General features: G+C 35.2%; 1 protein-coding gene across 1 annotated transcript in view; it reads right to left on the reverse strand.

Annotated features, from left to right (window-relative positions):
• Positions 1 to 12,181, reverse strand: part of LOC132544446 (uncharacterized) — a 250,740-nt gene that overhangs the window by 172,166 nt on the left and 66,393 nt on the right. The window lies entirely within an intron of this gene.

Genomic DNA, 12,181 nt, shown 5'->3' on the forward strand with positions numbered 1-12,181 from the left:
AAATACTTGATGACATTTTGACATGCAGACAGAAATAAGACATGGTGCACAAACGAATCGATCACATTGCAAAACATGGTGCACTAGCGTTTGTGTTTAAATTTGCAAGCGACAAAACAGTAAGCGACAGAACATGAAAGAGAATAAATTAAAAGACATGATGAAAACAAATAGCACATCTTTACATAGATACTAGCATAAACAAAACCAATATGAACAAATATGATTGCACGCATAAGAATAAATTTCACTTTATGACTTAAGTATTGAACTGAACATGAAAACGAAATCATAAAATATGTACTCACGTGCTATTTGTCAATGAAAATACAAAATCCTTAAAAAGCCAATATAAGTAATTCGATCACTGAAGAAAAAATCTGGAAACAAAGCTATCATTATGCATGTCACTTTCAATAATATCACACCCCATTTCATTATAAGATATGCAGCTTCCATTTGAAAAATATAAAAAAAGTCCTCGTCTCCTGAAATCTTAAATGGGTCATTCAAGCGGGATTTGATAATGCAGTTTGTCAACACACGCCATAGCAGTGGAGTACGAAAGAATGTTTAGCATTTTGGTAAATAGTAAAGGTAAATTGATAGAAAATAAACCCTTTGAAACATCTACGCACAGCAGATTTTTACCGAATCACATGTGTTTTAGTCATACTAAACATAATTTCGTATTCCAAGTTTATGATAGAGAATGTAATTCAGCTATGTTTAATTCATTCATGTAAGGCTAAACAAGTTTCAAAATGAAAATGAAGCTAGATTTCATGGATTGCATGTAATGCTAGATGATTATAAGGAATTTCATACCAGGCGGTCGTTCTACATAATATAGATATTGTTCACACCTCAAGTAAGAGAGTATACTTTAAGAGAATATCTAACATTGCAATGTTCATGTTTTTGTTTCTGTAAAGTCATCAAAGTTCATATCAGGACTGGTATCCAGGAGACCTATGATAGATACTGGTTTCATCTATATACCAGAGTCATGCATCCATTCCTCATTCAAAATGACACGACATACCGACAGCTTCTGTTGTCACTGCGTTTACCACAGCTGTCCTGTCATCCGTATATTGTAATGAATAGGTTGGAAGGCCTGATACCAATATGGTATCATCTGTAAATTCCTCTGCTCTTATATTGCCCGTAGGCCTTACAGACGTAACGTCGATTTCGGTTGATATTCGCTGTTCTATCGATGTTGTAGATTCTGTTGTCTTGCTTTGTTGTCGAATTGTAGTATAAGCTGTTGGAGTTATTTCCCCTTTTATAAGATTGCTAGTTGTTCTCTGTGTACTTCGTTCGCGTGCTGGTGTTGTCGCAACTGTGGGTTTTGGAGTAGTAGCGATACTAGTGAATGTCGCACGGCCAGGTGTTGTTTGTGTTTCTTTTATATTTATTCCTACATCGATTGGTGTGCTTGTTTGCATCTCTGGTCTGGTACTTAACCTAGTTGATGTTATCAAATCTCCAGACCGGTCAGGGGCTTGCCCGTCTGTAAATCCCGATGTTGTTAAATCATCTAGCATAGGTGATACAGTCATAAGGAACCCTTCGGTAGTTGGTGGTGCTTTTGATGTCAGTGTTTTGGCTTTAGTTGTGTGTTGAACAGAACCCGAAACTCTGTCTGTTGTAGGCTCTCCTCCAGCAGTTGTCTGCAGTTTCTCCGAGGTCGTCCCAGACGGTGATGTCATTCTGCTCACTTCTGTTATATTTTGTTCTCTAACTGTTGTTTCGGATTTCCTAGATATGATGGGTTCAGTTGCATCAGTTATAGTTTTTTCCGCTCCCTCAGTCGAAAATGTAACTGCACTGGCTATTTCTAAACCAGTTGATGAAGATTTCATTGACATGCTTGTGGTTCGTGCCGCTTTGATTGTTGAGATTAGTAAATCCTCTGTTGTCGTATCTACCTCCGTTGGTGACGTAATTGTGGGTATCTCTGTTTGACGTTCTGTTCCAGTTGTCGACATAAATCTTTCAGTCGTGTCAACTGTCCGTTGTGACGTCATCATTACCCGGTCGGTTGTTCCTAATCTTCCTGCTGTGGACATCTCCGTCACTGAAGTGCTTGAAACAGGTAGTGGTGTCGACGTGCTATATTCAGTGGGTTTAGAGAATCCGCTTCTATCATCCTCTGACGTCATCGGAGTTTGACTCATTGTGGACATTTGGAAAGTGATACTGGTTGTCGGTACGGTTGTTATTCCACTAGGAGTTGTTTTCTTTTTCGGTTTTCTTTTTTTCTTTCCCTGTCGTTTCACTGAAATGATGAAAAATCGTATGCATAAATAACATGTCAATTGTTTCATTGCTTCCTTTTTCATTTATTCTGCTACATTAATTATTAAATCTTATGTTCATTCTTTTTAAAACATTAAATGTTAATGCATGCTATATTAAGGAAACTGTAACATACGGAACATATCAACTACGGCAAAAGCAAAGACACTTTTAGACGAAATTTTCGTCTTCGTTTATCGAACAAACATCTGAAAATCCTCGCAGTTGCTACAGAAAAAAATTGTCATATACATGTAAATAAACACTGTCATTGTTTAAAGCATGTCATGACTTACGTTGATAAATGTCTATGCAACATAACACAATCAATTCATATCTTCTTTGTGAGTTTCGATAAAGTCATATTGACTATTGATTGGAATATTCTCAACATTGTCTACAAAATACAAATTCGTTAATTGCACTTTTGTCTACAATGGACGCATGTTTACATTTATCAATATTATCGAAAACGTACTCGTTGGACTGTTTTTCATCAGTTCCAATTCCAACTACTTTCATGAAAAACTGAATTATCGCATAACAATCTCAACAGTCAAACTATAATCAATACTCACATGCCGGTATTTTCTTCATGACAGATTTTCCTGATTTCTTGAAATTTGCAAGATCTGTATAAACTAGAAGCTGTTTGGAGTTTTCTGCTGGAGGTTCACTGGGCACAATAACAATTTCCTCGCCGACATCCCCTATTCCTATCATATATACATACACACCCATACTTTTAAGCATCTCTGCTTCTGTCAATACTTCCGATACCCCATCATCGGATGGGCTGTCTGTCACTACAACCAAGTAATTTGGAGCTTCCGGTCTATCAAAGGGTTCCACAAATATTTGTTCTCGGACAAGGCGCAATCCTTTTGCTAAATCTGCTTTCTTAAAACGTAAATTCTTCGGGAGTTTCCGTATGAACTTCATCGCAGGTTTCTTCTGTGAAAAAGTACCTAAATTGAACAAGAGGTGTCCTTCCTTTCCATAAGTTGCTAAAGCTGTTCTCACTTTACCATTGTCCAGCTTGCACTTTTTAATCATTCGCAACAAGAACTTGATATATCCTTTCTTAAAAGCTTTCTTTGATATTTTATTCGATGCATGGAAAAGGAATGCAATATCTGCCAATGAAGAATCTGCAAATTGGCAATGAAATAAATATGTATCAGGCTTCAAAGAACTGGATCATATTCAACTGTCAAATAAGAGTCTATCTTTATAGAAAACCGAACTTATGTTTACATGAAATATAACCACCTTAGTTTTTAATGTTAAATGAGGATAACGACATATAGAAATATTTTCAATGGTATTTTGTCACGATCTGGTTACTTAGTGAGATATCGGATCATTTTATGAGATATAGACCGTGCAAATCGCCTGAATAATACAAATATACAACTTTTCATAAAAAGATATTTGTCTCGAGCTCAGAGTACGCAAAAAACACTTACCTGTATCTATATCCGTTGTTGTTTTTAAAGTTGATGTTGCTTCTTCTGTTGTTGTGATAACACGGGGTGTTGTTTGTCCTACAAATAAACCTATTTATGTAACATAAGCGTTGTCTTACTTATATCACCAATACAAAATAATAACAGATACCGACAATTTGATGATAAATATAGTCTCATTTTTGTGTTACCTTTTAACAACAAATTAGATGACTTTATGCTGATATTTTACTTTATCTAATTATAGGTAATAGAAAATATATATACATATTTACACAATCAAAACACGAATCATATGTATTTGAAGGATATATATTTATCACAATAGCATAAACAATTCATAGATACAAAATTGTAATACTTACGGTTGTACTGTATTTCCGTAAGAATTTTATACGGTACTGGAATGTCCGTTGTGTCCGAAAGTTCTGGATAATCTCTTATGTGATACTTTTTCCCTTGGGTAGCAATATCTTGATCTTGACCAATGAGAACCCAATGTGTTGTAACGCCACTATTTTCTAGGTCATGCATTTCGTTCAAAAGTTCATCATCCATTTTGTCGTATATTTTGTCCGTAACGAAAATCACATGTTTTTCATCATTTTCTGACACATGACTTGGAATAAACACAGACTGGCGCAAAAACTGCAACACTTGCTGGAATCTGGCAAATTTAGATCGGTATTTCTTTGTCATTCCTAATATGATTGCTTGTAATTCTGATGGCTGGTGGTCTTTGAATCCAAAAATCTGCGACACACTTTTACCGTAGTTTATTACGGAATATTCTGCCTCTACCTGATCTGTGTATACATTGTTTACAAATGTGTCGATGAAAGGCAAAAGGTGCTGGAAATAGTCCTGTGGTGACGTAGAACTTCCTGATCGAAATACTACCACAATCTTGGCGTACCTCGTTCCTTTGAATAACAAAATCAAATTACGTGTAAGAATATGTGGCTATAATGAGTTTTTCAGATATAATCCATTTATAGAGGAATTATACCATTGTTTTAACACTCAGAGTCATCACCTAATGCTAATACTGTCGTCTTTATTGTGTTACATAGATTCTTAGATTTATTGATAAGGTAACATTTCAAAGATTGTACAAAAGAAACAAATGTTAATAGAACATTTAACTAATTTAGAGTTAGGTAAAGTAGATCGATACAATGAATTTAACACAATTTAACAGCATTTTACAGCTGTTTCGTCCTGGTACTCGTCAAGAATCCGAAGGGGGGAGGGGGGCTAACATTTGAAGTTTAGTAGACAAATGGGAAAAATCCAAAGCGATTGAAAAAAAAGTCTAAATCTAGATGGGGAGGTGCAGTAGCCCAATAACGTGATAAATTTCGTAATTTTCATATATCATATAATAAAAAACAACGTCAAGGACATGTGTATATATTTTGAACCGTGTCACTATTCCATAAGTGACTAGCACCTAGTAATAATTATAGTTTGATACAGAGCCAAACAATGCGTCTGTGGTGTTAAGGGCCTACATTAATTCAGACCGACTAGGATCAATGTATTTTAACTCTAACCGCTTTGTCGTTCTTCATGTTTCCAATGCATTCTGGGATAGCTGATATTTTGAATTGAAAAGTTATAAACAAGACGTTTTAGCTTATACAGTAGATGTTAATACTTTGATTTCCTTATCGAACTCTGATACGCATGTATAAGCAAAAAATATCAACAATATATTCCGAATGCACAATGATATCTGACGGCAATTTCATTTATGAAAATTTTTAGAAAAGTGCTATGAGAGAACCTATAAAAGACAGAAAAATACAAACATGTCAATATAATCATAATCCAAACTCAAATTCAATCAAAAGCAAATTATAAACGGAAGAACGATTTACACGGGGAATCCTGAGAAAGTATAAGTGTTACGGACGGTTAAGCGTCTTTCGCTTTTTCGACGGTATCCGTCATGTAAACCTTGGTCAACCCAAATAAGTAATGCTACGTTCTCAAATGAGAACAGGGTATATAAAAAACAAACCAAAAAAGGAGGCAAACTATCATAAAAATGGGTCTATATAAATATATATACAAATATATTTCTCAGTAACAGTCCCAAGGACGTTTGAAACGTAATATGTAGGTCGTGTTACCTGTGGTCGTCATCGTTGGTACAGTAGTTTGTGTTGTCGTTGTCACAGCAAAAGTGCGATTTCTCGTTCCTGGCTCTGTAAAATACATCAACGCTTATTACTGAGAGCAAACTTTCTCGGTACTCTCTCAACACTGAAATAACCATAATAACATAGATAATTCGTAGAACACACATGTATGTAACTGATAAATGATCTTTCATATTTACAGAAAAGCAAATTACATAACCATACATCAAAACATGTGTACATTAAATCATATTTATTTGCATAATGAAAATAGGAAGTATGACTGTCTCTGGTACAGTCATTATCATAACAATGATAATAATTTCTATTAACGTTACAGTATTTTAATCGAATACGCAAATATTGACTATTGACGTGGTCTGCAAAATGACACATGTTAAGTTTTAATGTTGTATGTTTTTTATGACTTTGAGAGAGTTAATAACTATGAAGGTGCAATCAATTAATTTCAAAAACAGCAGTGATATTTACATCAGAAAATTAAAGTGATTACTGTAGAACAAAATTCGTTCGCTTTTTTTCGATTACGCACATTCATGATTAAGACAATAAGACAAATTAACAGCGATTGATTTTAACGAAAAACATTCAGAAAAAACAAAAATGACAACATAACCATTATGCAAATTTAAATTCAATAAAACCAGGGCACGGTGGCTTCTGGAAAAAGAGCAATGAGATTAAGACCGGGAGTTTCGGAAAAGTAGGCATCTTCTGCTTAATCGACGTCACTCGTCATGTATTTTTTAGTCAATCCAAGTGAGTAAAGTCACGTTCTCACGTGAGAACAATGTATACCATAACAGAACCAACAGGCCAACTAATGGGCATCAAACATACCCAGCTTCATATAGCAGAAAGAAAAAGAATATCTCAATCAGATCCCTTTGACGACCATAAAAATTGTAAAATTCAAGGTCTTCTTGGAAATCTTGAAGGAGCTAATTTTGTCACAATAGATGTCCCTACCGTACGGTGTTTGATGAACACAAGTCAATAGTGTTCTGTTCGTAGACAAGGACTAATTGAGACTCCTTATTAACAGCATATATTGGTTCAATACCAAGAGGAACAAGTACTAATTGCATTGGTGGACCATTACAAATGTCCCCCAACGACCTCTTCAGCAGTAAATGATCACAATAATCAGACCTGCAGTCATGCCAAACATGGACTACGCCATTTTGCTCATATAGTGCCACTAATACATATATACCAATTTTCACGAAAATCAGACAATATCTTAAATTTGGCCAAATTTAGACCACAGCTGACCACTCAGATGACCGATCGATGGCCGAATGAACTACGCTTTTTTGCTTCTATAGTGCCACCTAATACGTATATACCAATTTTCACAAAAAATCGGACGATATCTAACATTTGGCCAAATTTAGACCACAGCTGACCTCTCAGATGACCGATCGATGGCCGAAAGAAAAATGGACTACACCGATTTGTTCCTAGTGCCACCTAATACATATATACTAATTTTCACGAAAATCAAACAATATCTAAAATTTGGCCAAATTTAGACCACAGCTGACCGGTCAGATGACCGATTCATGGCCGATTGAAAAATGGACTACGCCGTTTTGCTCCTAGTGCCACTAAATACACATATAAACGAATTTTTAAGAAAATCAGACAATATCTTAAATTTGGCCAAATTTAGACCACAGCTGACCACTCAGATGACCGATCGATGGCCGAATGAACTACGCTTTTTTGCTTCTATAGTGCCACCTAATACGTATATACCAATTTTCACAAAAAATCGGACGATATCTAACATTTGGCCAAATTTAGACCACAGCTGACCTCTCAGATGACCGATCGATGGCCGAAAGAAAAATGGACTACACCGATTTGTTCCTAGTGCCACCTAATACATATATACTAATTTTCACGAAAATCAAACAATATCTAAAATTTGGCCAAATTTAGACCACAGCTGACCGGTCAGATGACCGATTCATGGCCGATTGAAAAATGGACTACGCCGTTTTGCTCCTAGTGCCACTAAATACACATATAAACGAATTTTTAAGAAAATCAAACAATATCTAAAATTTAGCCAAATTTAGACCACAGCTGACCACTCAGATGACCGATCGATGGCCGAATGAACTACGCTTTTTTGCTTCTATAGTGCCACCTAATACGTATATACCAATTTTCACAAAAAATCGGACGATATCTAACATTTGGCCAAATTTAGACCACAGCTGACCTCTCAGATGACCGATCGATGGCCGAAAGAAAAATGGACTACACCGATTTGTTCCTAGTGCCACCTAATACATATACACCAATTTTCACGAAAATCAAACAATATCTAACATTTGGCCAAATTTAGACCACAGCTGACCTCTCAGATGACCGATCGATGGCCGAAAGAAAAATGGACTACACCGATTTGTTCCTAGTGCCACCTAATACATATATACCAATTTTCACGAAAATCAAACAATATCTAAAATTTGGCCAAATTTAGACCACAGCTGACCGCTCAGATGACCGATCGATTGCCGAATGAAAAATGGACTACACCATTTTGCTCCTATATTGCCACTAATACATATATACCAATTTTCACGAAAATCGGACAATATCTAAAATTTAGCCAAATTTAGACCACAGCTGACCGCTCAGATGACCGATTGGAAAAGTTCAAGTGGCCTGCACTCCGCCTCGCATGTATGAATATGTGTGTAAAGTTTTGTTAAATTCCATGCAATCGTTTTTGAGAAACGCGTCGGAAACCTCGCCGACGGAAGAAAGAGGAAGATATAAGAATAATATAAATAAAAATAAGAATAATAATAACAAGAAACGGAGCAAACACTATATGTCCCCCTCTTCGTTTAGGGGACAAGAAGAAGAAGAAGAAGAAGAAGAAGAAGAAGAAGAAGAAGAAGAAGAAGAAGAAGAAGAAGAAGAAGAAGAAGAAGAAGAAGAAACGGAGCAAACACTATATGTCCCCCTCTTCGTTTAGGGGACAAGAAGAAGAAAAAGAAGAAGAAGAAGAAGAAGAAGAAGAAGAAGAAGAAGAAGAAGAAGAAGAAGAAGAAGAAGAAGAAGAAGAAGAAGAAGAAGAAGAAGAAGAAGAAGAAGAAGAAGAAGAAGAAGAAGAAGAAGAAACGGAGCAAACACTATATGTCCCCCTCTTCGTTTAGGGGACAATAAGAAGAAGAAGAAGAAGAAGAAGAAGAAGAAGAAGAAGAAACGGAGCAAACACTATATGTCCCCCTCTTCGTTTAGGGGACAATAAGAAGAAGAAGAAGAAGAAGAAGAAGAAGAAGAAGAAGAAGAAGAAGAAGAAGAAGAAGAAGAAGAAGAAGAAGAAGAAGAAGAAGAAGAAGAAGAAGAAGAAGAAGAAGAAGAAGAAGAAGAAGAAGAAACGGAGCAAACACTATATGTCCCCCCACTTCATTTTGGGGACATAATTAACCAGTCTAATCAATTCACAAATCATTAGGTGTCTCATGAATCTGTTTATATAGAAATCTTATTGACTATTGTATTTACCATGGCTTCACATAAGAAGTGACCCAGTATATAATTTCAAACATGTTTCCTATCTCTACAGGAGTGTTTCATTCTAAAAATACAAATTCCAGCTCCTCAGGTCCAAACCTTCAAGGGAATAGGTCGTCTCGACATCATATTTAAAAACAGAAATACGAAAAGAAAATATGTTATAATGTACATGTTGATTCCGAGAAATTGCCCGTACATTAAATAGTGATTTTATAAAGCAACAAATTTAAGCAATCAAATCCGATGTTTACTATTTATGTTTAATTTACGCCGATTGATTTCGCAATTTTGATTCTTACGCAAAATTCGCGAAAGCACATCGCACGCATAAACAAAATTTGTTTACAGTATAATGCAATTTTGAACGTTATTCATAGTGTAGAGTATGATTTGCATTGAGATATACATGATAGATTCAATGTAAAAAATTACCTTCAAATATATCTGCCAGAATCTTGAAATTGGCTGCAAACACATCGTAGTCTGAGAGTCCACTATATGACTGCGTCGTGTACCTGTGCCCTTGCGTAGGCACTGTCTGGTATGTTCCTATAGTAACCCAATGTGTCATGATTCCGCTCATTTCAAGGTTACGTATTCCTGTCTCAATACTGTCGTCAAGTCTGTCAAATATTTTATCAGTAATGATGATCACGTGTTTCTCATCATTCGGCGACACATTTGTATGTGTAAACACTGACTGTCTCAAAAATTCCAGAAGAATTTGAAATTTTGCAAACCTAGACCTGTATTTCTTCGAAATTCCGAGAATGATTCCATGTAATTCATCTGGCGCATATTCTTTAAATCCAATTATCCTAGTGACAGTCTTGCCGTAATTGATGACTGAAAATTCCAAATTTACCTCCGGCATCGCCGTACTTTCAAATACAAAGCTGTCGATAAAAGGCAACAGATGACGGTAGAAGTCTTGTGGAGATGTTGCACTTCCGGCACGGAATACTATTACTACTTTGACGTTTCGTTCACCTGAGAAAAAAGTCAAGAATTTCAGAATTATTTGATAAATGTTTGAAATCCGTCAAAATTAAATTTATATCTCTTTTGTTTCTTTATGCTTTACTGCAGCAAGTCGTGAATTTAAACATGTATGATATCAATTGCTAACATGATAAAGTATTGTCCGAGTAAAGAGGTTCTCATACAGAACATATTCGGATCTAAAAGGCTCTGCTGAAGTGCTACCATGGAAACCTCGTTTCTGTTGTATAGTAAGTTGTCATGACATGAACTTGAGTTTTAAACAAACGTTATTGAAGCGATATGTTATATTCCCAAAACGATCAAACTTATGTGACTTTACTTAGTGTTTGTATTTAACAAAGGGCCTGCACTGTCTTTACAGTATAGCTTTTTCATAAATCTCCGCATCTCCAATAACGTTTTCATTTCAAGCATGGTATAAAGTACAAATTTGCTTCCACTTGAGTAAGATATAACTGGCATACCTGTTGTTGATTCTGTGACAGCAGTATTAGGTACCTTGTTAGGGTGTGTTTCACTGTTGTCCTCAAACGTGGTGTCTGTAATTCATCATAGAACTGATCGATTAACTTTGTTTCACCGACTGAATGTAAATCTAATAATGTAACTTTAATCTCAAACAAAACAAATGAGATTGACCCTTATGCACAATATCATATATGCCACATGCTTGATCAGAATGTGAGACTGAACCAAATAAACTAAAAAACTGTGTTAAGAGTTGAGTATTTTAAGGTTGAATTCACATCTTTCACTTTAATTGCAACAAGCACTTACCACGTTCTATGTTTAATAAAGGTGTCGTCACTTCCGGTATCGTAGGAATCACATTGATTTCTTCTTTATATGTTTTTCCTGGGGATATATAAAACATGTTTGGATATTATATGATGAATAACGACCTTTCCATAACGCATGTAACATATACCGAGATAAACTTATCATCACCTATGATGTACACAATGTCAACAGTTCAGGAGTACTGAATATACCCCAAAACCATGAATATGTTAATATATATGAAATACAACCGTGAAGCCATCCAGTTACGAAAACAAAACTGTGATAGAGATATTCACTGAATAAAACAAAGGTCGATGTTAAATATCACAAAACTTATTAAGGATAAATAAATTGTATCCTGGTAAAGTTATTAGATCAAAAATAATAACTCTACTTGTGTTTTTTTAAGTACATAGAAACTATTTTTGTTCCCTGACAACAGTTATATGTCATCGAATGTAGCAGAAAAGTGAAAATTTTCATCTTATTAGAAGAAATACAACTATTGCTCAACAGAAATATTTATATTTATCTTTCTGTGCTGTTCATTGATGCTACGTTAGAGTTTGAATTTGCAACCTGATTTGCTTGCTCGTTTATCCATCTGATAATACAGAGATATTTCACTACCAAGGTACAAGTCTTCAAATATTTCAAAATAAGGAAAAAAATTCAACACTCATTACCAGATTCATATTGACAAGTATTAATACAATACGTTAAATGTTCCTCCCATTTCAGATTTATATGTTTTTACAATCTTTACCAATGTTTTTTTTTCTTCAAATTGGTATTTTCATGGCATATACTTTTAACTTAACCGCCAAAATGAATGAAAATATCAAAAGTTGAGGGTTTATATAAAAACTGTAGTTCACTGCTAAAATGCAATAAAATCCTTTTCTG

Source organism: Ylistrum balloti, unplaced genomic scaffold, assembly GCF_031769215.1.
Source record: "Ylistrum balloti isolate Yb309-2 unplaced genomic scaffold, AGI_CSIRO_Ybal_v1 Utg369560, whole genome shotgun sequence".
Taxonomy (NCBI): Eukaryota; Metazoa; Mollusca; class Bivalvia; order Pectinida; family Pectinidae; genus Ylistrum; species Ylistrum balloti.